Below are 25,699 nucleotides of genomic sequence, written 5' to 3'. Positions count from 1 at the left end.
TCGGCGGTTTGAAATATATTAGGGGCTATGATAGGCGTTTTCCGATCACTGGGATCCTTGTGATCTACCAGCGATTTCTTAAATATAATGTCTAGATACGGCGCATTTACCGACGCTAGTTCTTTATGTATACGACCGAGTATCTGATCAGGCCCAGAGGACTTGTTTGGCTGGATATTTTTTAGCAAACGCTCTATTCCATTATAAACCATAAACACAGTAAACAACCCGAAGGTCAGTTTGGTAGGTGATGGTAGAGTTCACCCAGTACTAAGCCCTATACGGCGTGTGAAATTCACGCATCAAGGTAGGGGGGCCAGTTAATTTCCCTGTGTCGGTTATGGTACCCGAAAAATCACATAGCTTGGGTGGAGCTGCAGGTGCTTAGAGGGGCTTGCCCGGAAATCGAACTCGGGCCCTCCGGCCAGTAGTCCAACGCCCTACCCCTGGACTATCGTGCACCACCCAATCCATTATATGAGATTTCAATTTTGGGCATCGGTTGGCCGACACCATTTGGTTAACCTATCGGAGGCATTCGGTGAGATATTGGTGAAGACGCTTTGAAAGAAGGAATTTAATAAGTTAGCCTTTTCCGAACTGCTGGTTACTCTTTCGCCTTTTCAATTTTTGAGTGAATTAACAGTTGACTAATTTCCCTTAACCCTTCTGACGTAAAACAAAAACGTTTCCGAATTCTTTTTCAAAATTTCCGCAAATCTATTCGTTTTGAAATCGCTTAACGCTTTCCCAAATTCCTTCTTGGCATTCGCTCTACACATCTTGTAACCGTAAGTGCTATCATTCCTTTTGTCGCTGGAGGTATCATCCCTTGTATTTTAGCGTGACATAGCCTGTCACGTTGCAATACTTCTTTAGCATCCGCGTTGTACCACCTAGGTTCCGTGTTATCTTTTATTAATTAACTTTGAATTAACTTTCTGATCGCTGAGCGTGTAATGCCAAGGAAGTGATTCCACAGATCTCCGATATTTTGGCGATTACTACATATTTCTTAAAATGACCAAATTGACTTGTATCACACATTTTAAGCCATTATAGTCACCTTTTCTAAATAAGTAAATTTGTCAACAGATTCAGTCGAGATGTAGTGGAAATTCGTCATTATGAGAAAAACAAACTTGCACTGTGTACAAAAGTTCAAATATGTTTTTCTCATAAGTAACTTTTTCTTTTAGGCTACTTATTTCGGACCCCATAGTGGCCAAACTTACTATTCACTTCCCTGTATACTACTAATTTCTTTGAGAGTTAGTTAAAATTTTTTCAGGTATGTCAGGTTGCTAATAGATTTAGAATATTTTCACCCCGAGTTGATGATGTGACAAGTTGGTACAAGGAGCTCAAACTTAATGAATGTAACAGCCACTCGTAGGTATCTTTGCCTTTGCCCCAGTTTTAAAACAGAATGTGCTCCAATCAATAGAAGGGTCATTGAAAGCTTAGTCCATTATAATGTCGCGAGCGTGGTTTTGGGAAGAAAAACTTTTAATTTTCTGATCTAATTGTAGAATAGAATTATCCTTGTCGTCCAACGACTGTTAACTTTCGCAATAACTATATATATGATAGCGATGCACAGATAAATTGATCATTAAAAGCATTTATCATTTTTATTCGCCGTTTGTGCTGATGTAACAAATATTACGCGAGAGAAGTTGGGCTGCAACAACTCTTCTTATATGATGATACCCCTACTAATGGCCCCATTTTTGTCCAGACAACTTTCAAGACACGAGGTAAACTGTTCCACCAGCTCATGAACTCTTCTTTTCATATTTCACTTAGCCTTTCTCTTTCACAATAAGCGCATATCCTGTGTTTTATTTTCCCTTATTCTCAGCCAATACTTATCGCACGGAATACCCGTACCCTGTTATTGAATATTCTTTCTTGCAAGTACCCTCCTACCGTCCTCCCTACGAGTAACCTTGTTCCAGTGCACGATCAAATTGATATTTGTGTAGAGGTGTAATAGTTGCGATTGTGCGTGCGTGATTGGTGATTTATTTTTGCATGAGTGTGTGCGCAGCTGTGGGTGTAATTTTCCATGTTGTTGTTTTGCATGTGGTATTGTTCCTTTTTACGGTTGGTGACCTAACACCACACGTCACACGCCCTTGCGGCGGCTTGCGGGGTAATATGTAGACGTAGATGTAAAAAACCCCGCCACTCGCCCTTGCGGTGACTTACGCGGTATTATGTCGGAGTACGTAGATACGGGGAGCAGTGCTTGCAACTCCTTGACTGACTGACAAGCTAAAGCTTGGCCATCAGCGAACATAACTGACTTAACGAATTCCCCGCCCACCTTCATTCCTAACTCCAGTTCTTCCCATGCCTCTTTAATCATTTCCTCTGCATTCAGGTTGAACAGCAACGGTGATAATGGGCAACCCTGCCCTACACCTCTTCCTAACACTGCCCATCCGGCCTCCCCGTTCCCCACTCGCACCTGAGCAGTCTGAGACATGTACAGGTTGTGGATTAGCCTCCTGTCCTTCCAATTTATTCCTATTTTCTGTGATAAAATCCACCCAATTCACTCCATAAAACGCTTTCTCGGAATGTGGACTAAAGACAAATACATCCCGATTTTTATTTTGAATCTACTCTCGGAAGTTTAGGCTGTGCTCAACTGTGTGAACTGAGATCTTAAAATCAAGACATCCGGGCATAGATTCTTCATGTCCCTTTTTCAAACGGAACTTCAGATCTTTTTCTTGGCCGGAAATCGCCGGCGAAATAGGGAAGATAATGCATCCGAGTGGTGCAGGCCGTGTACTTATCATTCCTGCTGCACAGCCTGCGTGAGTATGACCACCCTTCTCTGCCTACGTGCCGCCAGCGCTGATTTGACGCAGGGGGGCCCAAGCGCAGCGTCGGCCAGCGTGGAGGGCATTCCATCTCTCCTTGCGCCCCCCGGGGGCATTCCTACGCGCCCCACCCCGGCGTCCCTCCCCCGCGGGGCCGGAATAACCAACGATGAAGGTTGAATAAATAAGCGCACCCCCTCCTTTGGCGGCGCCGGGGAGAATGGCGCCCCTCCCCCGAATGCCTCTCGCCGGCGACAATTTTCCGCCGCATTTGCCCCGTCCTTCACCCCGCCCTCCCGCACGGGGAGCCGCCCTCGTCCGCTGGCGCGCGGCCGCGGTGTTATGGATGTGCACCGCCTCGGGCGGATTCCGAGCCTCTCCGTCTTCGTCGTCCCCTTGGATTTATTCGCGGCCCCCTCTCCATCCCTACGGCGGGGCTCCCCCCCCCCCCGTGGTGCGGTGGCCGCTCTCGCCCCCCGGTCCTCCTCCAGACATTCGGATTGTGTGCCTCCGTTGGGGGTGGCCTTCCAATCCCACCAGTGACACCAAGCACTCCACAAACGCGCAATCCTCGGGGGACGATGTCTCGGCGCTCTCCTGGCTCAACCGCCCCCCCCCCGGGAACCGCGCAGTCTTCAATCCTGAGCTTCCTTGAGGGTGTGTGTGGTGAAGGCAATCTCTCCTCGCTGTGAGCTCCTCCCCCGGAGTGTCGTCGAAAGTGGTTCGGTCGAAGAGTTCAGTGAGAAGGAGTTTCTCACGTCTCCTCTCTCGCCTTTCGGGGTGCCCTTGCCTATCCGTCGCCAATTTGCGAAATAATGACGCCTCCAAAAGATCGCGTTCGTTTACTTCCCCCAAACGAAGCTACCTTCCCCGCGTTCGTGGAAGAGTGAGTACACACGATCGACTCCCCATCACATTACCTGGGCGATTTCGATCGATCAGCTCCCTCGTCGACTGGTTGGACATCATTGCTTGCACGTTTGACGCGTGCTCTCCCGCGCGATCTCGCTCTCAAGTTAGCGTCTGACATCGCCGCGGGTTCCGCACTTTCTGGAACACATATATACAGGGCCATTCCGTCCAATCCCCCGCGCAGGGGTCCCCCAGGAGGGTCGCCGGGAGGGTGCATTCGTTCCTCATCCGCGGCGCCCTCGCCGCCAACCGGCGGGGGCCCCGTGGATGGCCCCTCTTCCGGTGGACCCCTCCTTCTCCTCATCCCCCGACGCCTCTCCCAGATTGCATGCGTGTCCGGTGAATCCCGCGCCCTTGTGCGTTGCTGATAAGGCTGACGGTTGCCTTTCCCTCCCGTGAACCGAATGCCAGCCAGCTACGCCTGCCCCTCAACCTCTTGGAATCCGAGTTCCTGTCGACGGTCCATGTCAAAATTCTTCACCCGCTCCCATTCGCGCCGAAGTGCATAAGATAAAGATGAACTAATAGTAATGTATGAATCATTTTCTGTATTATGACAGAGTTTTTGCAAATACAAATTCGTTGCGATCAAAAAATCGATAAATTTGCGAAAAATTCCTTGGGATCAAATGCCTGGCTTGTCTTAAGGGATTTTGTTTCCGAGAGTTGCACCTAAACCACGACGATATTCGGCTGCCCTTTCGTATTTGAAGCCAGCTCACTCCCCTTGGGAGTTGAGTCATCTACCGAACAGAGCGTTTTCTTCGGAGTGACAAGCGACACTCCCTCCTTCTCAATTGGAAGAAATCGTCATTGTAAATCGCAATTGACTTGAGCACCGGAAAGTGACACCTTAAAACAGATGCGCCTTCCACGATTTACTTGGCACAAATTATTGATCAAAGGCTATGGCGATTTGGTCGAAAATGTACGAGCTAGGTATTTGAAATAATATGTTCATGAGAAAAACGGATTTGTACACTTTCCTCAGATGAATGGGTAAAGTACACCGCGTTTCAGTTCATCGAACCATCTTCCAGGTACAAGGCAAAATTCAAATTGTGAATACATCATATTTGCACCTGTTTGAGGAAGGGGGGGGGAGAAGGAAAGAGTGAGGAGGAAGGTGGGCGGGGACAAAGAGGGGAAATATGGAGGAGAAACCAGAGACAACACGGAGACCAAAGAAGAGGAGGGGCCAAGAGAGGGGGGGAGGAAGATAAGCACTTGTGGTCCTTATATGGAGAGGACGATGGCAGGTAGTGGGTACCCTGGCGGTGGGGAGGAGGGAAGCGTACACATAGAACGGTTATGCGGGCATAGAAGGGATTGAGGTAGGTTGAGGCATGAGTGATGCTAAGAAGGGCATTATCGGGGAAGGCTTGCTCGACACAGCATGTGCAATATAACATGTTTACAATACGTTGGGTCATCAGATGACGCCATGAAGTTTTCTTCCCTGGAATGCTAATTTATTATTTTGAGATTCGAATAGGCATTCAATTTGAGTACCAAATCATTAGCCAGTATCAGTGCTCAAATTTAGCGATCATGTTAAATGGCATGGGTGACACCGAGGAGGGGATAATTAAGACGCCACTGTGCATTGGCGGATTGGACCGCCGCGTTTGAAAGAGAGAGAGTGGAGTGGAGGGAGAGAGGAAAGTGGGGGAGAGGGAGAAATAGGGGTGGAGGGAGAGAGGAAAGTGGGGGAGAGGGAGAAATAGGGGGAGAGGGAGAGAGATGCCGCGTGCTGTTTTGACTGCGCACTCTTCCCTCATTGCGAGTTCATAATAATTCGAACCCCGCTCCCCCGTGTTAATCATTCGAAACGCAAGCTTCTGCGTCTTTGTCGGGAGAGGCGTTTCCCAGTCCACGCAACTGTGTAATCCGCGGTCCGGTGGCAATCGCATTCCTATCTGCAACTCCTCATATTGCGCATATTCCTCATTCACTTGTCACTTTGCCCAGCAGCAGCGGTGCTTTTCACGCACGGGCGTGCCTCGGGGCCCGCGGTGGGCCCCCGGCCCGCACTACGGGCCGCCCTCGTCCCCTCCTCGGGTGGTGTCGAGGGCGGCCCGCCGTGCCTGCGCGCCTAATCTCTGCCGTCCCGGGCCGGAAGCGTGGGCGGAGGAAGTGGGCCCGCACTCGCCCTCGTGCTCCCGGCCTGATTTGCCGGCCGGGCCTCGGGGTGTGCAGGACAGGAAGCGTGCGCAGGGGCGGCGGCGATAAGGTGAGGGCGGCGGGAGGGGCTTCCGCCCGGCAGGGGTGCCCGCCCCGGCCCGGCGCTCTTCCCCATGGCGCCCGCCGTTCGAGGAGGCGACATCGCCTCGCGTCCTCCGAAGCGTTGGCGCATGTTTATCGACTCCTGCCGACGGCATGCCTCCATGGCAGCAGCATTTCCGGGCAAACCTTCACCGTGTTCCGGTGGATGAGTCCCACCTTTACCACCCCGGTGAATTTACTAGGTAGTAACGCATGGCAGGTGGCAAGAAACTTAATTTTAATTGTTGTTTGGAGAAGAAGAAAATTAATGCTCGGGAAAACTGCCTTAAAATAAAAACACGAAAGAAAAGAATCCGACTAATCAATTGCTTTTATAATTATGATTCAAATTGCTATGATTGCATTTTTTTAAAGCAATTGTTATTATGTTTGTTTTTTCATTGCACCTGTAATAGATTCCTCTTTTTAATTTCCAGTCGTTTGTTTTGGTTTGAACCTAAGAAATTAGGCGAAGGGATGGCGGGGAACGAGCACGGGCGGTGATCGTGCACGGAGTCGCGGGAGGTGTCCACACCACCGCCTTCACAGGGGCTCAAAGGGGATTGCCAGGGAGCGTCCAGGGTTTCCGGGACGTCTGGAAGTAAACGATGTTCAATTAAGAAGTGCGTTGGCGGTGGTCATATTAATAATTCAAATTCTTACTGCCGGTTGAAAAAATTAAATTTTCGCGTGTTTAAAGTTGCTTTGAAAAAGTAGAAATGAAGAGAAGTCAGTCAATTCTAAAGGGCGATGTAGTAGTGTTAATGTTCCTCCTTCGATCAACGTGCAATAAATGCGAGAATCACTCACTCGTGACGGTCTGCCCCTCGTCCGTGGCCACTCCACCTTCGCCTCTCTTTCCTCCTCTCTCAGATGAGCCTCCGTCATTCTCTTCCAGTGTACGCCCTTGGTGGCAAGGAAATGTGCCCCCCCCCGGCGACACGGGCCCCTCGCCCCGGAGTCGCTCGACCCGAGAACTCCGGGCCTCGCCATGCGGTCGAGCATCCCACCCCTCCTGCCGGGGGGAAGCAGGGGGAGGCGACCGGGGAGGGGGTGTGTGTATGGGGGGGGGATGTGGCTTCAATCTTCAGATGGGAGGAATCCCTTGGAATTATTTTCCTAGGGTGGCAAGAGGGGGCGGCGGGGTGGAGAGTGGAGGCGCCTTTTGTTACTTTGCATGAGAATCAGCGTCGGGCTCCAGATCCCCCCTCCCCCTTCCTCCCTGATAAGGAGGTCCACGAGGGGAGCGCCCTCCCGCTCGGGCGCGGAGGGATGGACTTCAATCGCCGCAGTCTTTATTTATTCCTTCTCCGGCGACAGCCCCCCCCCCTCCCTCTCGCACCCCTCTTCTATCCCCCCCCCGCCCACTCGTTCCATCTCCCCTTGTCATGTGGTGGCACGGTATACAATAATACAATGGTAATGATATCCTGTAATATAATGATATCATATAAATTTCAACAACAATGCGGTATAATGCAATGCGTAATGCTTTCGCAATCGCCGCACAAAATAAGATTACACAACACATTAAGACAGCAGAGAAAATCATTGCATTAGATGGAACAGTGTAAGATGACTTATCATTTTGCGTATTAGGATGATGAGTTCATCATAGCATAGTATAAGAGTCTGATCGCCGTGGAGACGTCCTCCACGTGTATGGAAGAAACCAAGACTACTGTCATCAGAAACAACATAGGATAGCACACACATTTAATCATTGCTCTATTATGTAACATTGCATGAGATAGCACAGCACAGCATTTTGGCCATTTGGCCGTACGCCTGCTGCCAAGGGTGGTTGGTGGTGGTGGGATCGCACCAAATGAAGCTGCGCTCATCCTTGGTGCGCGCGTGGTGTTCCTCTCCCCCCCATTATCCGACCCCACCCCATCTAGTACTCCCCCCATGCTCCCCCCCTCCCTTCCCTCTTCGATGGCCTCTCAGCGATTCGCCTTCGCAGCCGCGTGAGCCCACTGGACGCCGTGCAGTGAGTGACGCGACGCGGCCAGCGCCCTCCCACTGCGGGAGGAGCGGCGGCAGGAATGAACTCTCTCCCCCGTGACAGAAAAGCGCCCGTTCGCATGGGGGGACCCCCTCCCACCACCCCCCCCCCCCTTAGACACCCAAGATAAAATCCTCACTGGGGAATTCTTTCGCTCTTTTTATCGGGAACATGCGGGACTACGCGGCGGATTGTGTGCCTTGGCGGCTCCTCACTGTCCCCCGCCGCGAACATCTTTCCTTTTCAAATGTTCGCATCTAATAATACTTTCTAAAGTTATCAATTTCCCGTATATATTTTACATTATATCTCGCGTCGATTCAACTTTTTGTATCCAAGATTCCTTGGGCATCCTGGCCTGGCATTCGCTGCATTATTCCACGCACGCCTTTCTTCTGCTGACAAACTCCAGCCCTTGTCTTATCTTTCGGGTCTAACCTGCCCAAATAATGTGGGGACCTAATAACGCCAGTTGCATCATACTGCATCTCGTGAGTTCCGTTCCTTGGAAAAAAGAAAGTCCCGACTTTTCTTGTCGCATCCGAGGCTGCTCCAAGCCTCATTTATCTGAAAGACCTGTCACACTCGTCTTCTTTCAGTAACTATTTCTGATGAATCCATTGGATTTTCCGGGACCTTGATCTATTTCTTTTATCTTCGAATTCTGCCAAGGATCTCAAATACGTACCTGCGGCGTGTTCGAAATGAAGCCTAGCGAGAGCTATATGACAGCTCCCTTAAACCTTCCCATTTCATATCCCCACCACCCGTTTATTGAAGCCGAGTTTCTTTAAAGTGGATTCCTATGTTGCCGTTGTATGTCCTTCCCATTTAAGACGTGGTGTTAGAACTACCTCAAAAAATTTAACTTGGTGTGCCGTAGTTAGCATCGAACCCTCAAATTTCATCATGTATGCCCTGCTCATCACTTCCTTTGCTCCAAAATTTCAAAAATGTGAATATGCTTATGTTCAGTACTAATTCCCATTGGGTGCACCAATCCAGGACTGTGTCTCAGGTCTCTGGGTAGCAGCCCGCAATCTGCTTAGACCTTATTTCCCTGCATACCACTGTGTCGTCAACAAATAATCTGATGTTCCAACTAACTTATGAGATTAAGTCATTAATGTATATTAAGAATAGAAACGGCCCTATTACACTTCCCTGAGGGACACCCTAAGTAACCTCTACCTCAGTTGGGCACAACCCATCTATGACTACTATTTGTTTGCGATTTGACAGGAGTCTCTTATCCAATTAATTATTTTGTCATTGATTCCATAGCGTTTAAGTTTATGCAACAATTTATTTTTCGGGTATTTGTCTACTGTATCTAAGGCTTTCTTGAAATCCAAAAATACTTAAACTTCTTCAGTGTTGTTTTCTTCCAATCTAAGTATCTCGTGAATTAAAAGGCACAATTGGGTTTCGCAAGATCTGATCTGCCCTAAATTACTATCTCTTATCGCTGTTCAGTTCCCCTCATCAGTGAATTCTTTGGTTTGGAAAGTCCGCGCGATAGGTATTGGATGCGAATAAATGTAAAAAAATAAGGGTAATGTGGTTTTCGAGAACAAGAAAGGCTAAATTAAACATTAAAACAGGAAATATTAAACTAAATCATGTGAAAAGGTTTGCCTGTTCGCGGTTTGCTGGACAAAAATGTAGCAGAGACGGAAGAAAAAATAATACGGTAGACAGAAGCTTTAGGAATCGATGCCGTAGAATTAGGGTAAGGTTGTTAAAAAAAGGCTCGTTAAAACTTAGATACGGAGCGTAGCTTTGTAAGGCGCGTAAACATGGACATTGAAGCAGAATGAGAGGCGTGGATTGGAGGCTTTTGAAATGTGGGTGTGGAGAAGGATGAAGAAGGTGAAATAGACGTAAAAGAAAACAAATGAGGAAGTTCTTGGTAGGGTGGGCAAAGGGAGGAGATTGTTGGGAGAAATCAGAGAAGAGGCCGCAAAGATAGATGCGAAACGTATTCATTGGTAATGGGAACATGAAGACAGGGGTAATGAGGAGAGTGTTAGGCAAGCGAGGAAGGGGCAGAAGTAGGATAGGAATGTTGGACGGAGTGAAGGAAATATTAGATAGGAAAAACACTCAAGAGTAGCGACTCGCAATGCGCTCATGATATCACGGCACAAGTGTTGAAACAAAGGGCGCACGTGGAAAGGACAAAGGGATTGATGCGTTTCGGCGGCCCGTTGGCGATTGTCCGAGGAATACACATGTTCGCTGTCCTTCCGTCCTTGAGTTGTCGGGGAGATTGCGGAGGGAGAGAGAGATTGTGAGGTGGTGGGGGAGGAGGGGGACCGGCGAGGGGGGTGGCGGGTGGGTGAGGGGGATCAAGCTGAGATGTGCGGGGGTGGGTGGGGTGCCATTGGACCAAAGTAATTCTCCATTGAAGAATGTGTGTGATTCCTAGATACGATTTATGCTCTTTCACAGTTCGTCCAAGTTTATCTACAGTCCGGACGGAGCATATGCGAGAAAGTAGACTTAGAAAAGGGTACGCATTTTCTCCCTCGTGGAATGAATGCCCAGGTGCGACAAACCGGATCACGATACCCGATTTACGAGCCATTATGGGTGCACCGCGCACAGGGGCAAAGGTTTTGTGTTAGGATTTGTAAGTGGCTGAATCACTGACATCCTACTAAAACGGCATAAGGCTAAGCTAAACATTAAAATAGGAGGGCAAAAACTAGAGAAGGTAGAACAGTTTACGTATCTCAGAAGTATGTTTGACCAACACGGTCAAAGTAGTAGGGACGTAAGGAGAAGAAGTACGCTGGGCAAAGAGGCTTTCACAAGGAGGAGGGAGTTGATGAGAGGGACGCTGGGCAAGGATTTTAAGAAAAGACTGGGTGTGGAGGAGAATGGAGAAGGTGAAATGGACAAGGAAGGAAACGGATGAGGAAGTACTTGGCATGGTGGGCGAAGACAGGGGTTTGTTGGGAGAAATCCTATGGAGGCAGGAAAAGTGGATGAAGGGGGTACTGACCGGCAGTGGGATGTTGAAGACTGTGATTGAGGGGGGAATGTTAGGAAAACGAGGAAAAGGAAGGAGCAGGATAGGAATGTTGGAAGGGATGAAGGGAGGAACAAGTACTCAGAGATGAAGAGGGGTCTGATGTGGAGTAGGATGCTGGATAGTGAGTTTTGTTAGGAGTCACAAAATATTTATTTTGTAGCTTTGTGAAATGGCGAATGCACGACCGCACTTTCCCTCCGCATGAATAACCACCGATATTCCACCAAATCTCCCACCTTTCTTAATTATCCCATCCCTACTCACACTGCTTCCCACAATCCATCTTTTGACGACTGCTTCTCCGTTTCGGTGATTGAAATCCTACCCAAATCTGCAAGTATAATAGAGGTGGGAACCCGCGATATGGCGCATATTTGGGTGGCCCGGCCATTTAAACCGCCCGGGCTGAACCAAGCACACTGAATGCATCATATGACTGCCTACATATCCCCCCCCACCTACATACATATCCCCCCTTGTTCATTTCCTATTGGTCCCTTACCTCTCCATCACCCACCTCTCCCCCGCACACTCCTCTCCGCTCTTCTCCGAGAACGCCATTCTGAAGACGACAGCCGAGCTGTCGAAACGTCAAATAACAAATTTTGAGTGTCCTTTCTTTGTGTCTCTATATTCTAAAAATCTACATCTGTGTTTTTATATATTTGTGCGTCGCCGAAGAGCGTTCCATTTCGAAGATATATATATATATATATATATATATATATATATATATATATATATATATATATATATATATATATATATATATATAAATGCATGCATATAATAATATTCTGGGATACCATAACCGGTACATGGACGGGTATTTCCCCCCGACCCTGCATGTGGGTGAATTTCACACGCACATGATGCCTAGTCTTGGTCGAACTCTACCGCCTGCTAACGAGCCTAAATTTGGGTTGATCTTTAACTGTTCTTCGGTTACTAATTCGAGTAATGTACATTTTATGACTGCAACAGTATAACATTTTTGGTAATGGATTCAATAAAATCGAACTTAAATGAAAAGCGTGCGAGTCGCCGTGGTTGAGCCTGAGGTTATTATGCATTGGGTTTTAGAGAAATAACGACGCTGGTTAAGGTTTTTTGAGCGAGCCATTTTGATGGCGTGCTAAGTCTTGTGCCATTAAAAATGATGATTACGTGTGTCAGCAATTTTAGAAACGGCAAAGGTTTCATTGATATCAAAAGGCGGTGAATCTTCATTTTATATTCCGAGTATGTTATGTTTGTATGTTGATGTTCCTCTAAATATGTATAATGTTCATTTTGCATGTTAATTCAGAAATTGGTTTCATTTGATAATATACCCTTAGGAATGCCAGCATAGTATTAATCAGTTACTTTGGGTAAATTAGGTGTTTAAATTTACAGAGTTCAATGCATTGAGAATACCTTCAGGGGCCCTTAATGGTTGGCCATTTAAAGAAAAAACGAGCCATTTTAAATTCTGCAAAGGTGAATATTATGTTCGAAACATTGTTTAATGAAAACCTAAGATGTCATTGTACTTCAAAATGAGTGTAGAATAGTGCGAAACCGCCGATGGCCCTCCGCGGAACATTTCTCGTCTCATCCCCATAGCGGTCGTTCGATCCGACACTCCTTCTCGGGACGAAGTCACCCCCGCCCTCACCAAGCCTCGCAGCCTAAGTAATCGCGCCGCCGCCCTTCGACCTCAAGGCGGTTCCTTCCGGCCCACTCAGCCGAGGACTCCTCGGTGACGGTGGATCATCCGAAGACGGCCGGCCGCTCGCTCCTTCTGCCGTGAAAAGGATTAGAGCGAAGAGTGTCGAGAGGGGAGGGCGTGGTCGGGAGGGGGCGGATACGTGATCGATATGGAGGAGCTGTCGGAAGGGGGGGCCCGTTCCCTCGGAGGGGGAGACGAACGGACGAGGAGCAGGCGTACGGACGAATGAATGACCCAACCTCAGAGCGGTAGTGACCGCCAACTAACTCGGGCCGCGCGAGCGCCAAGAAGTTAGGTCGCTCCCCCAAGGAAGGAGAGCGGGAGAGAGGGGGGGGCTGCACCCCGCCTGCCCCCCTCCTGTCCCCTAGTACACTCATCCCCTGTGTCGCGGCCGCCCCTAGATTCCCTGCCCACCCCACCCAGGGGCGTGTGTGGGGGAGGGTGGGACGATGACCAGGGGAGGAGGGGGAGAAAAGATGGGAAAGAATAGGGAGCGGGGGCGGGGTGGGGTAGGGTTTTCAGGTCTCGTCTTCGTCGCCCGAGGGAGGAAAGATTGCGGGTGGGGGCGAGAGAGTCTGTGTATTCGAGAGAATAGAGGGGAGGGGGCGAAGATAGGGCGAGGGTGCAAAGGACCTGCCCCCGCCCCCTCGTGGTAACAAAAGGTGGGAGCGCGGCCGGAGCATAACCGTGGAGGAGAGAGAGAGAGACTTCCCATGTCGTCCGTCCCCAGCGCTCCCTCCAGGACCCCTGGAAAGGGCTACACCGTTGTGTTTCCATTCTCCACCGATGGGAGGGAAAGGGGGTTGCGGCCGACGCGGGGCGGGGCGGGCCGAGAGGACTTGCCCCCGCGGCTACGGGAGCGGAAGTGGAGGAGGGAAGGGTTTGGTGGTGGCGGTCCGAAAGTTCGGGGGGTCGGCCTAGGAGGCGACGCGGGGGAAGGGGGGGGGGGCACGCCCGACCAAGGTGGCCGACGCCTCCCCCCAAGTGTGCTGCTGCCAGGCCAGTTTCCAAGGGGCGTGCAGGGGAGGAGAGTGTGGCCTCCCCCTCATTTGACGTCTTCCGGACCCACCCACCCCATCCACAGGCAGACACACACACCCAAGGGGGTGACTGCGTCCCCCCCCTTCCGCCCTCTTCCTTGAGGAGGAGAGGACTTCTCCCTTTTGGCAATTGGGATGTGACTGGGCGGGGACCGGCCAAACAATGGCCGCCTCCTCATCTCACAGACACCCTGTACGCTACTTCCATTATGCACGACTCTCATTGTTCTCCGACTCCTACGGATCTTTATTAAATGTATGGATAGATAGGTCCAACATATTATAGGGGATAAGCAGATATATTTTATGTTTATGTACATTTTATGTATATATATATATATATATATACTCATTTATATAGAAACAGATATAAGGAAAAGGGATAGGAACACACATAAAGGACGAACACAACAGAGGTGGGGAAGTCGGAATCGAACGGATCACAAGAGTAAAAATATTTCCTTGCCCGGGACCCGGGACTCTGAATATATATATTTATATATATATATATATATATATATATATATATATATATATATATATATATATATATATATATAACAGATGTAGATTTTTAGAATATAGAGACACAAAGAAAGGACACTCGCAATTTGCTATTTGACGTTTCGACAGCTCGGCTGTCGTCTTCATAATCATATATATATATATATATATATATATATATATATATATATATATATATATATATATATATATATATATATATAGATTCTGAAGACGACAGCCGAGCTGTTGAAACGTCAAATAAAAAATTGTGAGTGTCCTTTCTTTGTGTCTTTATATTCCAAAAATCTACATCTGTTTTTTATATATTTGTGCGTCGCCGAAGGGCGTTCCATTTCGAAGATATTTTATATATATATATATGTATATATATATATATATATATATATATATATATATATATATATATGTATATATAACAATTTTCGAAAGTCTCACGGACGTGAATAATAATGTATAACAGTTAGCACTAGTGGAAACAGACAAAAACACACAGAAATACACAAAAAAGAGATTCAATATTTTTCGAATTTTCGGTGATGGTGGCAACCTTTATCAAGGAAGAGAGGGACAGAACTGAAGGGAATACGATGGCTGGAGTGATGGATGAAGGGGAAGGTGGGGAGAGAATTTGGAAGGGAAGGGTTGGGAGGGGCAGCGTTAGAAGGGTGGGGAAAATGTAGAAGGTGATCGGGGTGGAGGGGAGATGAAAATATGTTTGGAGCAGGATAATTAATGCCTAATATTGATTCCTGGTCGATTCCACGACTCCAAGAGCCAGATGAAAGATCCCATATCACACTAAACGCTCCATTCTTACCTTCTGTCCATAAGAGGACACAGATTTCGCAATGACCCTAATTCCCTTGATAATTTCCTTTCAAATCTACACCGTTCCCTCATCAAACGGAGTTATCCCGAATCCTTCCTGAACAAAAGAGTCCGAAAACATACCTACACTCCCAAACCTTCTTCCGCCGCGGAACCCCACCCTCTTTCAATTTGCACCACATACTTCCCGGGATTAGAATCTCTACGATGAATCCTTAAAGACCTTTACCCTATTCTGAAAAATCATAATGCCACCGCCAATCTTTTTCCCGAATGTCCCTCTGTTACTTTCAAATGCCCCGGCAACCTATCCGATCTCCTGAAATCAACCAATCCACTCCAATAGGCAACCCTGCCTTACATCTCTTCCTAACACTGCCCAACCGGACTCCCTGTTCCCCACTCGCACCTGAGCAGTCTGAGACATGTACAGGTTGCAGATTAGCCTCCTTTCCCTACAATCTATTCCTATTTTCTGCTATATACTCATTAGTTTCTCCCAATTCACTCTATCAAACGGTTTTTCGAAATCTAAGAATCAAGCAAGTACCTCCTGGTTGTGTTCTATATTCCTCTGGATTGATAATTTCATTACTGCAATGGCATCACGCGTACCTCTCCCTTTCCTAAACCCAAACTGGTCATTTCCTAAGTAATCATTTGCCCTACTCTCTCTCCTTTTGTTTATGATCCTGAGAACAACTTTAGCTGCGTGAGATATCAAACTTATTGTCCTGTAGTCCTCACATGGCATAGCCTTTACCTTATTCGGAATAGGAACGGAAACTCTTCTCACAAGCTCTTCCGGCCAGATTCCTTCCTCATAAATACTACGAATCAGCCCATATACCCTCTTCTTCCCACATTTTCCTATGCATTTTTAAAAGTTCCACGGGAATGTTATCCACCCCCACGGCCTTATTTAGTTTCATCTCCCTTAATGCCCTTTCTATCTCATTGTCTAGTATGCCTGGACCTAAGCAGTCTTCATCTACGTCATTTTCTTTTTCCATGTCCAACTTTGTTGGTCTGAGTTCTTCACTATAAAGTTCTTCTATATACTCCTTCCATCTCTCTTGGATCTTTCCTGCGTCAACTATTACCTTACCCGCCTTATCTCTAACTGTTAGCATAGCTCTTCCTTTCTTACTTCCCGATAAAGATTTAACTTTGCTGTACAGCGCCCCGATTTCACACTTCCTCTGCAGACTTTCCATATCCTCACACTGCGCCTTCCACCATTCTTCTTTTGCTTTATTTGTTGCCCGCCTCATATTATTGTTTAATTCCTTGTACTTCATTTTGCCTAATTCTGTATTTACATTCTTCCATTTTCTCCCCTCATCCATCTTTGTAATCACCTTATCCGTGATCCATTGTTTCCTAGTCCTTTTAGTGTTAACGGTTCCAATAGTGTCTTTTGCGGCTATAGACAACCCTTTCTTGAAACTTTCCCAATTTTCTTCAATAGTATCTGGCATTTTCCATGTATACCTGCGTATTTTGTGGTGTCTAAACCAAGTGTTGGTTCTGACTAACCCCTGACTCCTACAGAACTCAACTGCTTTCTCCCCGCGGTCATTCCTCGTGCCAAAACCGTAGTCCCCGACTTCGTCACCATCTCTTCCTTCGCCTACCGTCGCATTCCAATCCCCCATCACTCTCAAAAGTTTCCCTGCAGGAACACACGCCATTTTGTCCTATAACTGATTTTATATCCTATCGACCTCTTCTTCCTTATGATTGCTCGGTGGCATGCATACCTGAATAATAACCATGTTCGTCGGTTCTGCTATTATCTCTACTAGTAGTATTCTATCCGTTACCTGCTCTATGTTGACTACGCTTCTTCCGACCTCTTCATTCAATACTATGGCAACCCCCCGTTGGCTCTCGTTCCCACCGCTGTATATTATTCTATACTTATCACTCCAGTTATCCCCGCTATCTTTCCATCTCACCTCACATGGACCTAAAATATCTATGCTTCCCCTTTCCATCTCTCGCTTAACATTCTCCAATATCCCTGTCCTCATCATTGTCCTAACATTCCACGTTCCTATTCTAACTAATGTGGTCTTCTTCTCCTACGTCTTCTGTCCTGCTGCTGCTGGTTTTCCCTCGCAAGGGTTTCGTGGGATGACGACCGCGGAAGCCTTGCCTCCCTGCTGCCGGGCACGACACACGGCCGATTGGGCCGAGCCCCGAGTTGCCAGGACTCAAAATCTCTGTATAGTCCCTCATGTTAATCTTTGGAATTATAAGTGAGGTGGTTTCCCGTTGCCTTCCTCAATAGTGTTTTTAAGGTGACACCATCACTTACTGGCCGCCCCACTGGGGTCAGACGCCATTGCAGTCGCCTCACTGAGGAACAGACGCTGCGTGAACTACCTTTCGTCTGGCTCCTAACCTTCGACCTATATGTCATGGGTGACCCTACCAGGAGCAATTATTATTACTCCCGCCAGCATAGCTCTAGGGGTCATTGGAACGCACAAGCCCTTCCACCCCGTCAAGGTTGTAGTCCGGGGAGGGGCTCGAACACATATATATACAGGGTCGCACCCACAAGAATTTTACTGACGATACACTGACATCGACTTAATAATCTTCAAAGTATGCTCCTTGATCTGCTACACACTTAGTATAACGTTGCTCCCATTCCCCGTACGCCCGCTGGAAATTTTCTTTGGGGATGCCGTTGATGACCCTCGTCGAAGCCTCTGGAACGGCCTTTGTCGAGTCAAAACGTCGTCCCTTGAGCTATCTTTTCATCAGGGGGAAGAAGAAGTCCGGTGGTGCCAGATCGGGAGAATAGGGCGGGTGCGGCAACGTGGCAACGCTGTATTTGGCCAGGAGCTGTCTGACGACGAGCGCGCCATGGCAGAATTTTCGGCACCATCTTGGCGCACACCTTGCGCATGGCCAAATCCTGTGAAATAATTCGTTGGACGTTGGATGCAGTTAGACCCAACTGGTCTGCAATTTCTTCACTGGTTAAGCGTCGGTCTGTGTTCAGCAGTGTCCTCACTCTGTCCACATTCGTGTCGGTTCTTGCCGTCGACGGCCGTCCGGAGCGATGGTCGTCTTCAACGAGCTCCCTACCCTCTTTAAACAACTTGTGCCACTCAAATACTGTGGAACGGCTTAAGGCAGTGTCCCCATAAGCCTGCTTGATCATATCGAGGGTGTCAGTTGCCGTCTTCCCGAGTTTCGCACAAAACTTCACGGAATAAGGTTGCTCTAAATTCAGATTCATTTTGTTTTTCGACGCGGACAAAAAACTTGCTTCACTAAAAACGGTGTCCTCACTCAACGACAGCCCGCAGGCGACTGAGATTGGCGTTGGTCTGTTGCTAAGAGTGTGTTGCTAAGGTTCTCCACCTTACCCTGCCAGGCAGATCCCCCTCCACCGCTCCGTTCGCGCCAGAGAAAATCAGTCTTACCACCTTTGGGTGCGACCCTGTATATATATATATATATATATATATATATATATATATATATATATATATATATATATATATATATATGTGTGTGTAAATGTATATTAATATATGTAGAATGCATGTACGTGTATATACAGGGATAAATGTATGTATTATTCACACTCAGACATAAATGTGGGTGTGTGTGTTTGTGTACGGACGCCTGGCGTTAGCCAACCCAAACAGGGATAGAAGCACAAAAAAGGACACCCAAATCTCCTTCGAAAATTTCGGCATATAGGTACATAGTTGTTTGAAGACACGGGGATGATCTTAAGCTTTCCGATCTCAGGATGAGAATGTTATTACAGTTCAACACGCGTTTTGAAGGGCAAGGATCAAACTAGTTTTCGCATACGTTGAAAAGTATTTACCAAACCTCCCGCCATTTCGGCTTTCAGTTGTGTTTGGACAATCGTTTGAGTGAGTCGTCATGAGGGTTTATGTAATAATGAAAAAATGTAGTATTAATCCCCTATTAAATATTAATTGTTGGAATGCAAAGAACGCCCACTTAAATAAAAGACGAGCTGTGTACGTGGACTCTGCAGCATCATTTACGACAATCAAATGTTGGACAGTTGAATTCAAATGTTGTTTGCCAGCTTGCCTACTAAAGGGTTCTTGGGACGGCCCAAAATTGCTACAACCACCGAAAACATCGATAAAGTTTATCAAATGGTACTGGAAGACTCACGAATTAAGGTCGGAGAGATGGCAGAGCCTATGGGCTTATCGAAAGGATGCGTTTGACACGATCGAATAATCGAACAGGCGTAGGTTTTAAAGGCGTTGAGTGCTCACTTTGGACCAACAATGCATTCGAATGAACATTTCCGAGGGCCCTTGGAGGAGGGAGGGGTTTAAACAAAGCGTTTCAGACGTTCATTCTCGCCGATGCATTAATGTAGATGAAACTTGGACTGACAACCTGGAACAGTGGACTGACTGCGTAGGGGTAACTGCTCCGGTAAACGAGAACACGGTTCCGATGGCCGGGAAGGTTTGGACGATTGTGTTTGGATTAATCTACGTCTGCATAATACCCGGCCAGCCGCCTCAAGGGCGTGTGGCGGGGGGTGTTAGGCCACCACTCATAAAACGTCACTGAATTGTACTGATAGAAAGACCTTTTTCATGATGACAACGCACCTGTTGGGCACTCGTCGGCGGTCGCCTTGGTTAAAATCCACGAATTGCACTTTGAAAAGGTTGACCACTCATGGTATTCACCAGATCTAGCGATCCAGCGATTTCTTCTCCTTTCCTTACCATGAAGGTTTCTTTGAACGATGTAGAATTTCACCGGACGGGGAGTTAATCGTATACATAAACATCCATTTTGCGTTGTCGCAAGTATGCGACATGGTACTCCTTCCCTGGCTCCTCCGAATACCCCAAGCGATCAAAGATAATGTTTCAAGAGTATTCCTCCCCTGGCTCCTAAATTGGGTATAGAAGCCCTGGCCGAGGGGCGAAAAGCAGTCAGTTGGTTATCTGGCGGTGACCGGTAGGACACGATGCTTCTGCTGTGTTTCGCTTGTTGCTACAGCGTGTCCTATTGCTGACTAACTTCGGACGAGGGCTCTGCCTAGGTTATGTGTGTCGTGACCGCGTCCACCCTGCCATACTCCCTCCCTTTCCGACGGGCGAGGGCCCTGCATAGGTTACGTGTTTCGTGACCGCGTCTACCCTGCCTTTACCCTATCCCAGGTAATGTTCTGCCATTTTACTGCTGTCCGCACTTAGGTTGCTTTACCGAGGGTCTAGCCATCCATAATTTGCTTATACCTATGTAAATGGTGCATTACGACTGATGTTGTATAATATACGATTGTTTGGGTAAGACTCGGTGTAGTTAATCTGACCTGACCCTTTGTGTCGCACCTAGAAACGCCCCTTGCGACAGCGTAGAAAGACGTCAAATATTATTTGCAAGGGTCGAAAAAGTTCGGACATGGATGAAAGGAATGCTTCGACTTAAAAGAATGATACGTTGAAAAATAAAAATAAGTTTTAAGAAAAAAAAGCTCCTGTATTTGTTAGGTCGGAAACCTTTCAAACAACTCAACTATAATTAGGTATTATGCTGGTGCATGTAGTTTTTGGACGGGCACAGACAATGCGACAATAATTTGCCTCTGCTGTTTCAAATTTTTACGTAGGTGTAGTGTTTCTCGAAAACCTTTAAGACTTTGTTTTGTTTACATTTATTCATTTTCGCTTCCATGACCCAATGCCTGAAATTGCAATATCTTCTCTTGAATTCGAATGCCATCTTAAAGACATCAGTCCAAACAAATCTCCAAACCGCGGTCACATCCATGCTCACGTGTATAAAACGATGATCTCAGAAATAGCTCCTTTCCTCAGAATAATATTTGATAAATCTCTAAATGATCGCGCAGTACCCGAATACTGAAAAGTGGTTAATGTCACTCCTATATTTTAAAAAGGAGATCCGAGAATTTACCGATCCATCTCTCACACATCCATCTCTTTCAAAAACTAAGACCACATAATTGCGATTCAATCATGAAATAACTCTATTCTCGACGTAGTCCCTTACAGGAAGTGCTCCAAAAGTTGGGAAGCTACGGGATTGATAAGTGTGTAATGCACTAGATTAATCAACTTTTAATAGGCCGCGAGGAAAGAGTCGTAATAATACCATCGGACACAGTAATCGTAACATCGGGTATCCCACAAAGAAGTGTTATCCGTCCGCTATTCTTCCTTATGTATAAATTTATGACATCGGGCCTCAGGTTTCCGGTGATCGTCTATTTGCTGACGGTGCCGTGATATACGTATACGGGAATGTCCAGTCATGAAGTATCATTAACCAACGACCTAAATACAATCCAAAGTGGTGCGAGACATGTGAGCTAGAATTAAAATTGAATAATTGTGATTCGATAAAATTTTAGGGGAAGAAAGGGTTTAACCCGAAAACCCGGACACCATGCAGGGAACCGACATAGCAGACGTAGAATCGATAAAATACTTGCGTAGCGATAGCCAAGAAAATATTGTGGAGAATAAGTATGGAAAAATTTGTGGAATATCAAATAAATAGTTAGGATTCATAAAAAGGATGTTTGGAAATTGTAATGAAGGTCTCAAGGAGCGGGGAGCCCCACCTAGAGAGTATGCTGCGAGTGTATAGGATCCTCAAGAGGTAGGCTCAGTGTTGGAACTGGATTGAGTGCGACGTGGAGCAGCTAGGTTTGTGAAAATTTATTAAGAACATGGTAGCAGTGTCACGACAATATTGTGGAAGAAATAGAGGGGGCAGCCACTACTTCACCGAAGGTTTCAATTCAGGTTAAATTTACTGCACAAATTACTTATCTGAGTCTGTTAAAGGCATATTATAGGCTCCAACTTGGTATGGTAAATCAGATTACAAGCGTAAAATTAGGGAGATTTATTGCGGAACGGATAGATTTTAAATGTCGTTTTGTCCTCGTACCATCAGAGATCGAACAGGCATGACAGCAATTGCGGAGTAGATAGTTAAATTTGTATTTTGTTCATATCCTGCATGCTATTTTCTTTGATTATTAGACTCATATTTTCAATAGTTCTACCGCGTGATTTGAATATACGTATCCTGATTTCGGCATGTGCATGCATTCCTGGGGATATAACACCACCCGCTTATGGCCTTTGCGGTGACTTGCGGGGTATTATGTAGATGCATGCATATCCTATACCTATGGCAATGACTTTTCAATTCATTCAGCAATGTTTACAATTCCTAGGCTGGCTGACAAACTAAATCTAATTAATCATCAATAGGTATTAGCAATGCACGGAGTTACTCATCAATTTTCTTTCCTATCTTCAGTTCATCCCATGCCTCTTTAATTATTTCCTCCACATATACGTTGAAAAGCACCGGCGACAATGGGGTAACCCTGTCTTAAACCTCTTCTTAACACTGCCCATCCGGACTCCCCGTTCCCCACTCGCACCTGAGCAGTCTGAGACACGTACAGGTTGCGGATTAGCCTCCTTTCCCTCCAATCTATACCCATTTTCTGCGATATACTTATTTGTTTTCCCCAATACACTCTATCAAACGCCTTTTCGAAATCTAGTGATAGGCAAATACATTCGGATTTTATTCTATGTTACTCTCTATTCGTGACATCATCACTGCAATGGGATCGCACAATATCGCATCATCGCATCACCTCTTCCTGAAAACAAACTATTCATCCCCCAAGTAATCATCTGCCCTAATCTCTCTCCTCTTGTTTATGACCATGAGAACAACTTTAGCTGCATGGGTTATCAAACATATTTTTCTGTAATCCTCACATGATATAACCTTTACCATTTTTCGGAATGGGAACTAACACTGATCTCACAAAGTCTTCCGGCCAGATTTCATTCTCATAGATTTTACGAATCAGTCCAATCAGTCCTTCGCCTACCGTCGCATTCCAATCCCTCAACACTATCAACTGTTTCCCCGCAGGAACACACGCGATTATGGCCTCTAACTGATCGTATATCCTATCGAATTCTGACCCGACCCGAACAATGACCAAGTTCGTCGGTACGCTTCTTCCTACCTCTTCATTTAATAATATGACAACCCCTCGTTGGCTCTCGTCCCCGCCGCTGTATATTATTCTATAACTATCACTCCAGTAATCTCCGCTGTCCTTCCATTTCACTTTGCGTAGGTCTAAAACATCAATAAATATATTTTCCTCTCTCTTTTAATATCCTAATCTCTCGCTTTAAATACCATAATTTTCTTCTTTTCAATGTTGCCCCGCCAATCCAAGTTCCTATTATAACTAATTTGGCCCTCTTCGTCGGCGCTGTCAGTCTCTTTCGCGTTGCAAAGATTCCGTCAGTAGATCGCGAAGGCATCCTTCCTCGACCCTCCCCTCACCCCGACATTTAACGGCCGGTTGGACCGAGTCCTGTAGTTGCCAGGAGTCAATGTCGCTCTATCGTTCATTAAGGAATTCATGGGGTAAATAGATTGTTTTCCGTTGCCTTCGCCAATAACAGTGATTTTAACGAGACGCTCTCACTCAACGGTCGCTCCACCGGCGTCAGACCCCCTTGCTGTCGTCAGACTGAGGAACAGACGCTGCGAGGACATGGTGGCTATGGATTTCTTAATCTACCAAAAGAGCAATTTATTTTCGGGGTTGTTCACAACACTCTATACGCCAATTATGGCATTCGAGCACATTTATTCGTTTAAAAGATTATAACTTTGATTCTTCAGCTTTTTTTTAAGGTAATCTACCGGTTAAGGTAGATTTTTGGATGGACATAACTACCAAACAAATATTTTATTACTCCTATCAAAACACAAAATCCATCATCCTACTCTATATCAGGTCCCTCTTCATCTCCGAGTACTTTCTTCCTCCCTTCATCCCGTCCAACATCCCTATCCTGTTCCTTCCCTTTCATCTTTTGCCCAACATTCTCCCCTCTATCACAGTCTTAAACATCCCACTGCCGGTCAACACCCCCTTCATCCACTTTTCCTGCCTCCATAGGATTGCTCCCAACAAACCCCTCTCTTCGCCCACCTTACCAAGTACTTCCTCATTTGTTTTCTTCTCTGTCCATTTCATCTTCTCCATTCTTTTCCACACCCACATTTCAAAAGCCTCCAATTTACGTCTATCCTCCTGCTTCAATGACCACCGTACATAGCTATGCTCCATATCAAAGTTTTTACGAGTCTTTTCTTAATATCCTCACTCAACGTCCCCGTCATCAACTCCATCCTCCTTGTGAAAGCCTCTTTGCCTAGCGCAATTCTTCTCCTTACGTCCCTACTACTTTGACCGTGTTGATCCAAAACACTCCCGAGATACGTAAACTGTTCTACCTGCTCTAGTTTTTGCCCTCCTATTTTAATGTTAAGCTTGGCCATTTTCTTTCTAGAAAATCGCATAACCTTTGTTTTATTAATATTGATTCTAATCCCATACCTGTCGCACTGAATTTCCAATTCACTCAGCAATGCTTGCAGCCCCTTGGCTGACAGACAAACTAAAGCTTGGTCATCAGCAAACCTAACTGATTTTACGAATTCCCCGCCCACTTTCATTCCTACCTCCAGTTCTTCCCATGCCTCTTTGATCATTTCCTCTGCATACAGGTTGAACAGCAACGGTGATAATGGGCAACCCTGCCTTACACCCCTTCCTAACACTGCCCATCCTTACTCCCCGTTTCCCACCCGCACCTGATCAGTCTGAGAGTACAGGTTGCGGATTAGCCTCCTTTCCCTCCAATCTATTCCTATTTTCTGCAATATACTCGTTAGTTTTTCCCAATTCACTCTATCAAACGCTTTTTCAAAATCTACGAAACAGGCAAATACCTTCTGGTTGTGTTCTATATTCCTCTCGATTAATAATCTCATTACTTCAATGGCATCACGCGTACCTCTCCCCTTCCTAAACCCAAACTGATCATCCCCTAAGTAATCATTTGCATATGTTTTGAACTATTTTGGGCCTGTTTACATGCAATTACCGGAAGCCTTCTTTTTTATGTTTTTAACACATGCGTAGAACCATAACTATCCTAAAGAATAATGAGAAACATAAAATTAATAAAAGCAACTTCAAATCCCCAGGCAATGATCTAAATTCAAATCATGTAGGAATATAATTTCTTTTATTAAAGGTTTATGTGTATTAAATCCTAAAATGTATTGTTTATATTTTATTATTAAATGTAAAATGTATTAAATCGAAGTCTGTGCTATATGGTTGAAAAACCTTTTTTATTCCTGTGTAAAAGTACACCTATTTTTTTTCTATTGAGAGGCACGTTAAAACCTTTCAAACTTGCTGGCTCTCTCACGTTTATTATAATTGAAACGTTGAAATTATTTGCAACTCCGAAAGACCCAAGTGAATTAAACTCCAAAACATGCGCGAGAACATGAAACAACAGACTTAACATCAAAAACCGTGACTCTTGTTTTCGCATTCGCGGTGGACATCTCTGCGAGTAAACTAATGTTCGTTTTCTAAAT

This window comes from Hetaerina americana, unplaced genomic scaffold, assembly GCF_022747635.1.
Source record: "Hetaerina americana unplaced genomic scaffold, ioHetAmer1.1.p SCAF_64, whole genome shotgun sequence".
In the NCBI taxonomy this organism is placed as follows: Eukaryota; Metazoa; Arthropoda; class Insecta; order Odonata; family Calopterygidae; genus Hetaerina; species Hetaerina americana.
This window is presented reverse-complemented; position numbering follows the sequence as displayed.